Source organism: Eumetopias jubatus, unplaced genomic scaffold (genome assembly GCF_037043125.1).
Source record: "Eumetopias jubatus isolate StellerSeaLion01/CBP00866 unplaced genomic scaffold, mEumJub1_p1.0 scaffold_11, whole genome shotgun sequence".
Taxonomy (NCBI): Eukaryota; Metazoa; Chordata; class Mammalia; order Carnivora; family Otariidae; genus Eumetopias; species Eumetopias jubatus.
The window spans coordinates 68,782,684-68,788,906 of record NW_028274817.1 but is presented as its reverse complement, the minus strand read 5'-3'; positions in this window follow the sequence as shown (position 1 = coordinate 68,788,906).

Genomic DNA, 6,223 nt, shown 5'->3' with positions numbered 1-6,223 from the left:
TGGCTTGCTTGGGGGAATCCTAAATAGGAGGTTGTGGGCCAACAAAAATTGTCCTTGTTCTTATACTGATAAAAACACGGACATTGTGATTCTTCAGGGCACTAGTTAACATTCAGTACTTGAAAACTCACCTACTGACCTGGTCATGCCCACCCCAAGTCCAGAGGATTTTAAGCTTTTTGTAAATTTCATAGGTCATTAGTTTAAAAAGGTTCTAATTTTTCTGGTTCACGTGACCTTAAGTCATATTTTCATATGGCATTAAGCCTTCTGTTAAGAGGACTTTTAGTATACTATTGTCCCCATTTTCAGACAGGAAAACTGAGACTCAGGGACATAAAGTGACTTTGCCTAAGGTTCCAGAGCTGGGAAACGGCAGAGTCAGAATTCAATACCAGGTCTATATGGACAAAAATGTATGCTCATTCACTGTGTCCACTGCCTATTGCTGGAAAGAAGAGGACAGCAGTGGGAAGTGAGGTTGATGAGGTAGTCGGAAGCCAGTTTGTGAAAGAGCTTGTTTACCCTGATGAAGTGTTTGAATCACTTCTTTTCCTGGAGGCAAGTTTGGATGGGGGTAGGTGGAGTGTGTAGGTGCGCTGAGTACCCAAAGTATGAGTGTGATAAGAAGAAGGGCTGGTGGGGAGAATTCCACAGAAAGGAAGAAAAGTGATGGGAGCATCGAAATCTTCATCGCCAATCCAGGGAAGGCTGTCTCCAGTTGTCCTTTGGCTCAGTGTCCACCATCATCACTTATATATCCTTGGAACGGTTGGGAACTCAAAATGAAGCAGAGCAAAACCCTGATTACTATCTTAGGCAGCTGCCCTTCTGTGGGCTGTGGAGAAAAGCTAGAAGGAACTCCCTCAGGACCCAGGCTCCCGCCTCCCTGCTTCTCAGCTGTCAGTGATCTCCAAAGGCTCTGAATACTAGGAAGAAAGGACCAACCTTCCTGCTTGCCTGCCCTTAGGCTACTGGGTTTTTCTCAGTGCCATTTTCACATAGCCAGAGGACTCCCCCTTCTTTAAACCCACTAAGTCCTCCAGCCCTCTTTCCTTCTCCCTCAGTCCCACAGTCACTTCCTTTGGGCCCTTCTCGGTGCCTTCCAGAGTCCCAGCTCTCACCGCAGGGTGCCAATGACCCAGGAAAGTCAACCTCCTGGACTCCTAGTCCTCCTTTGTAAAGGGTCACATACATTCACAGACTTGAAGTAAGCTAGCCGTTGGGGAGGATTTAGAGTGGATAAATGGAGAAAATGGAGGAGAATCGAAATAATAGTTACTACTATGTCCCATTTATATATCTGGCCCTGTTCAAAGCACTAAACTTATATTAATTCTCTTGGCTGTTCCTTATTTCACATCTACCCCAGAGTGGGGGCTCCCATTCCCCCAGCTCTTCTCAAGGGGATGGAGTTTAAAAAACTGTCCCTAATTATGGTTATTTGTTTAAGTGTGATAATGGTATTGTATTTTTTTTAAAGCCCTTACCCACCAGAGAAGCATAATGGAGTATTTTCAGATAAAATTGTATGACATCTGGGGTTTATATTAAAATACTCCAGGAGGGAAAAAAATGAGAGGAGGAAAGATGAACATAGAGTGGCAAAATGTTGATAATTGTTGAAGCTTGTTACAGAGGTTCATTATCCTCTTCTCTCTACTCTGCCTGTTTGAAATTTTCCATAATAAAATTAAAAAAAAAAACTTTGCTATCTAATCTGCAAATAACACTGAGTCACCCGCACTCAAAGACCGGAAATAAGATAATGAGGCCTTGTGGGAGAGTTCAGAATGGGTAAATGGAGAGATGGATGGGGCAGAATCAGAACAATAGCTATTACTAATATAGCACTTCAGTGCCAAGCCTTGTTCTACGCAGTTTACATATATTAAGTCTTTTCAGCCTTGCAACAACCTTGTTCGGTAGTGTATGCTATTATTATCTGCTCTTTATAGATAAGGAAACTGAGGCACAGTAAGACAGAATAACTCATACAAGTGTACACAGCTTGTGGGTGGTTAAGTTGGGTTCCAAACCCAGGCACTCTGGCTTTTGACTTTTCGCGCCTTTTTTTAAAGATTTTATTTATTTATTTATTTATTTGAGAGAGAGAGAGAGAGAGAGAGAGAGTGCTCAAGCGTGCAGGAGAAGGGGCAGAAGGGGAGGGGCAGAGGGAGAGGGACAAGCAGACTCCTCCCAGAGTGTGTAGCCCCGACACGGGGCTCGATCTCAGGACCCTGAGATCATGACCTGAGCCAAAACCCAGAGTCAGACGCCCAACCGACTGAGCCACCCAGGCGCCCCTTGACACTTTGCTCTTAAACATGATGCTAGTTAGATGTAGAAAGCAGCTGATAGGTGAAGATAAGGGTTCATTCATCCATGTACTTATTCATCTATTTAATAGATACATATTGAGCCTTTACAAGATGGCTGGGCAAGCCTCTGGGTGCTGGGATACAGTGGTGAACAAAACAGACAGGTTCTTGCTATCAAAGAGTTTGAAGTTTGTTGGGGATTTGGAGGGTGGGCCTTAAAATAATAATCATGCAAGCATGTGGAAAATTACAAACCATGATGAGGGCACAGAAGGAGAGCTCCAGGGAGTTCTGAGAGCATATGATGAGGTACCTGACCCAGTCTGAAGGGGCTGGGAAGGTTTTTCTGCTGAAGTAACATGTGAGCTGAGAGCTGAAGGATAAGGAGTTGATGAAACGAAAAAAGGGAAGGGAAGAGCATTTCATGCAGAGGAAAGAGCACAACCAAAGGTCCTGGAGCAGGAGAGAGTTTGATGCACATGAAGAACTGAAAAGGCTAGGGGTGGTGGGAGCAAAGCCTAGAACACTAGAGTTGGAAGGGGTTTTTGGAGTCCAGTCCAATGTCACAGGTGAGGGAACTGCCCCTGGGAAAGAAGGAAGTGACTGGTCCAAGGTCACACCCTGAATCAGTGGCAGAAACAGGACTCAACCTAGGTTCCTCGACCCCCAGTCCAGTGCTCTTTCCAGCACAGATCATGGCTTTCCTGCGTATGAGGAAGAGGGAGGTAAACTGGGTGTCAGCAAAATACTGCTCACGGGGACTGAGAATGGAAGAGAGTGTTTTTGGAGATAGGTATAAATCACCAAATGAAATCTTCATGGGCAAGGAGCCCAAGAGTGAGTTTGGGGCAGAAAAAAGAAGTAATTTGCAAACAGGAAGAATTTAATTTGTGATTCCCAGATTCCTAATTGGGCTTTTCTCCCGCTATTTCTAGCAAGGCATCTAAAGTGGGTGGGAATCGGCGCGGGGTGGGGGGTTGTTGGAGAAGAGTACTGGGGCTGAGGTCTTCGTCCCCTCTTTTGAGGTGAGGGGAGGGTGCTCTCTGGCTCAGTGGCCCAGCTGTGTGTCATCTCCAGCTCCGCCAGCAGGGGGAGCCGGAAACCGAGCTTCCTAAGAATGGCGGCTGGCCTGGCCCCTGGGCTGGAGAAATTCTTAATGGAAGCTAGTCAAGTCAGTCCAGCATGCTGTGGAAATGACAGGAACCGAGAGGAAAGAGGGAGCCAAGAGTTAGGATTATCCGCAGGATCTTTGCATTAAATTGCAGTCTTTGGTAAGTGCCTTCTAAACCTGGGGTTTGAGCTGAAGCAGGCAGGCACCAAAGGGTAGGGAACCATTTGACAGGAAAGGGCTGCCACACGAACCAGGGCCTTCTACACTCCCCAAACCTCACAATTCTGTCGCTAGCCTCATCCTTTCTCCTGAGTCTCAGACCTAGATGGCCAGCTGGCTACAGGAACCTCTCTTCCCGGAAGCTCAAACTCAACGTGGCACTGAACTCATCTCCCACCCTCCCTGAGACCTGTTCCCTCAGCATCCCTCATTTCCGTGAACAGCACTGCCAACCCCCCCCCCCCCAGTCATTCAAGTCAGAAACTGGGAGGCATCTTTCCAATTCACTAATACGTCCTGTTGGCTCTACCTACAAAATATATCCCAAACTCAAAACACTTCCCTTCATCAACCCTGCCACCATTCTGGTCTATGCCATGGTCATCTTCACCTGGCTCACTGCAAAAGCTTCCTGACTTTCTTCCTGCTTTTACTTGTGCCCGCTCCCCACTGTTTCTGCATCCAGAAACCAGAGTGATCTTCCAAAGACACTGATCTGATCATGTCATGGACCTGTCTAAACCCTCTGAAGCCTGCTCCTTGCCCTCCAAATCAAGTCCTGCCTCCTCACCATGGCATTCAAGGCCTTCCTGATCAGGCCCCTGACTGCTTCTCCTGCCTTATGACTCACTTCTCCATGGCCCCTACACACACGCACACACACACACACACCACTCTTCTCAAACTGAACCACTTCCCCTTAAATCTTGCCTCGCATGCTGTTTCCTCTGCCTGGACTTTCTTCCCTTCCTTTTTGTCTCACTATCTCCTATTCACTCCTTGGCTCTCAGCTCAAGTCTCCCTTCTTCCAGGCACCTTCCATAACCCTTCCCAACAGTTATCCTCTGGGACACAATGTGATACACCCTGCCTTCATTCATCATCGGATTTAGTCCATGGAATGTGGCTGCCTGGTTACCTCTGGCTCGCCCATGATCGTGTGAGTTCTGTGAAGGACAGATCTGTCTTTTTCAGTTTATAGCTTCACAGAGCTTAGCCCAGTACCTACATATAGTAGCCAATAAGTAAATACTTTTGGATGGATGATGAATGGATGGATGGACGAAATTGTCAATTTCCTAGTCTCAGAGGAGAGCAATAGACTCCATGTTGGAGAGCTGTAATGAGGCCGTGGGTAGGAGTGATACATCCAAGGAAGTGGGGAGGTCCAAACCTGCCCATCCCAGCCACACTCCTGGCCAGCACTGTGCCTGACTCCCTCTTAAACCCACCTCGGGAAGGACTTGGAAATAGCACAGAGCAATCTGAGTTACACCCAGGAATGGGATACTCCCTTTCTAGTCTCTTCCCAAATCTCGTGCTGGGAGAAAGCCACCCATGACTGGCTGTGAAATGAATGGGCTCCAGCCAGTGCCTAGTGTTGGTGGATTCTCCAGATGCCCCGTGCCCACTTGTTCCCCACATGAAGAGCATTTCTGGAAGCTCCCATGAGTTCCTCCTCAGCTCCCGCAACTTCTTCCTGCAGCAGCTGAGAAACGCTCCCTACACGGCATGGGCACCTATCCTAAAAGCTGAAGTCAAGGCTTCTCCCTGGTGTCAGCCCAAGAAGGGGCCCCTGGGGGCACCTAATCTTAACCTTCGTGGTCCTTTGCCCTTCCTCCTTGGCACTACAAGAGACAGGCAATAAAACCTACAAGCTCTGGAGGGGAGGATGGAGGGTTACATTTTTCTACAGCCCTTCGAAGGCCTTGGCCCCCTGCCTAGATCTGAGTCAGGAACTGTATGTCCCAGAGAATTGGCTCCCCAGCCATCTGCTCTGAGCTTAAAGAGCCGAGGGGCCCTCGTTGGATGCTCTGTTCAAATTAGCCAAGAAGTGCAAGATGAGGATGACACAGCAGGAGGGATCTTGACCAGTCTAGGCCCCCTACACTGTGTGTGGAGGCAAGGGGCAGATACATGACACCAGAGCACAGTGAGGGCATGGCAAGTCCCCAAGCAGAGAGCGCCTCTCACAGCCCAGCTGCACTGCTCCCAGAGCCAAGCCTTCCCAGCGCCCCTTTCGAGGGAACTCGTGGCTTTGTGAACACTTACTTGTGCCAGGCCCACAACGAGCAAGAAATGACTGTTCTCCTTTACCAGTCACAGGAACCAAGGCTCAGAAGGGTTAACTGCTTTACACAAAGTCACAGAGCAAGTACAAAGCAGATTCAAAGAGACCAGGGCCAGGCCGTCAACTCCCAGACCCTTGGTAAATGGTTGCCAAGGCTACTAGAAAATGATTCTCCCTTTCAGTGAGCAGGTAGGCAGCCTGAGGACAATGGCTGGGAGGGGATACAGAAAGTCACACTCCTTCTAAGCCTAGGACATAGCTTGCTCCATCCAGGAGAAAACATGTCTTTAACCCTTTAACGTACACCCTATCCAGGTGGTAGGAATGGGTCAGGCAGTAAGGTCAAGTTTCATACATGGGAAATTTTAGGGTGGAGGCAATGAAGGACTTAAGTAAGCCTCACATCAGAGGATGAGTTCAGTTCAGATAAGTGAACCAATCCAAGAAGCCAGACAGATCCACTGGAGGAAGCCTGACAATGCACCCCTCAGTCCCCAAATC